Raw genomic sequence first — 706 nt, forward strand, 5'->3', positions numbered from 1 at the left:
CCGTTTGGGGACAGCCAAGGAGGCGTCAGCAGGCAACACAGGTAAGTGTGTGCTTGTGTGTGTGTGTGTGTGTGTGTTTCCTATGCAGATCCTAAACCCAGTATCAAATGCAAGTAGGAGGAGTAAGAAGGGTTCCTGCCAAAGCCAGGTTATGGATTGCATTTAAAAATGGTCCATCAGAGTGAAATGGACTCCCATCTTCCTGCTTAGCAATAATGATATGGGTTTAGGGTCTGCTGTGTGTACTGGTGGGTGACTGCCACCCAGCCAGAGTGTGTATGGGAGGCTGCCAGCCAGCCTCCCTTCCTACAAGTAGTGATGGTGCATGTGAAGGGGACAGCGTTGGTTCCTCCCCTTTCACAGTTATCACTTCTCATCTTTCCTTTTGGCTGGTATCAAATGTAGTGTCTGTTTATATCAGTTTAATATCTGATATGTCCCCTATCTGGTAGCATATATTAAGTGCACCACCAGGTTTCAGTGTTGGAAAGAAAGATTACCTGTTTATTTACTACTGCTGCAGCTGCTTTCTGGCTAGTCCAGTGGGCCCCTACTGCAGGCAAAAGACAATAGGTGGTGCCGCTTGTGTCTGGCCCCTGTTGGAGCGACCAGGCACAGGACTGCTGCTGCTGCTGCTGAATGTCCTCTTTAATTGAATAAGCTCAGCAACCAGCACACCTGTGCAGGTTGGACATGACATGATAGG

At 48.6% G+C, this 706-nt stretch overlaps 1 pseudogene; it reads left to right on the forward strand.

Annotated features, from left to right (window-relative positions):
- The first annotated feature begins 370 nt into the window (after positions 1–370).
- Positions 371–473, forward strand: LOC130310663 (U2 spliceosomal RNA; annotated as a pseudogene).
- The last annotated feature ends 233 nt before the right edge of the window (positions 474–706 follow it).

This window comes from Hyla sarda, unplaced genomic scaffold (genome assembly GCF_029499605.1).
Source record: "Hyla sarda isolate aHylSar1 unplaced genomic scaffold, aHylSar1.hap1 scaffold_1589, whole genome shotgun sequence".
Taxonomy (NCBI): Eukaryota; Metazoa; Chordata; class Amphibia; order Anura; family Hylidae; genus Hyla; species Hyla sarda.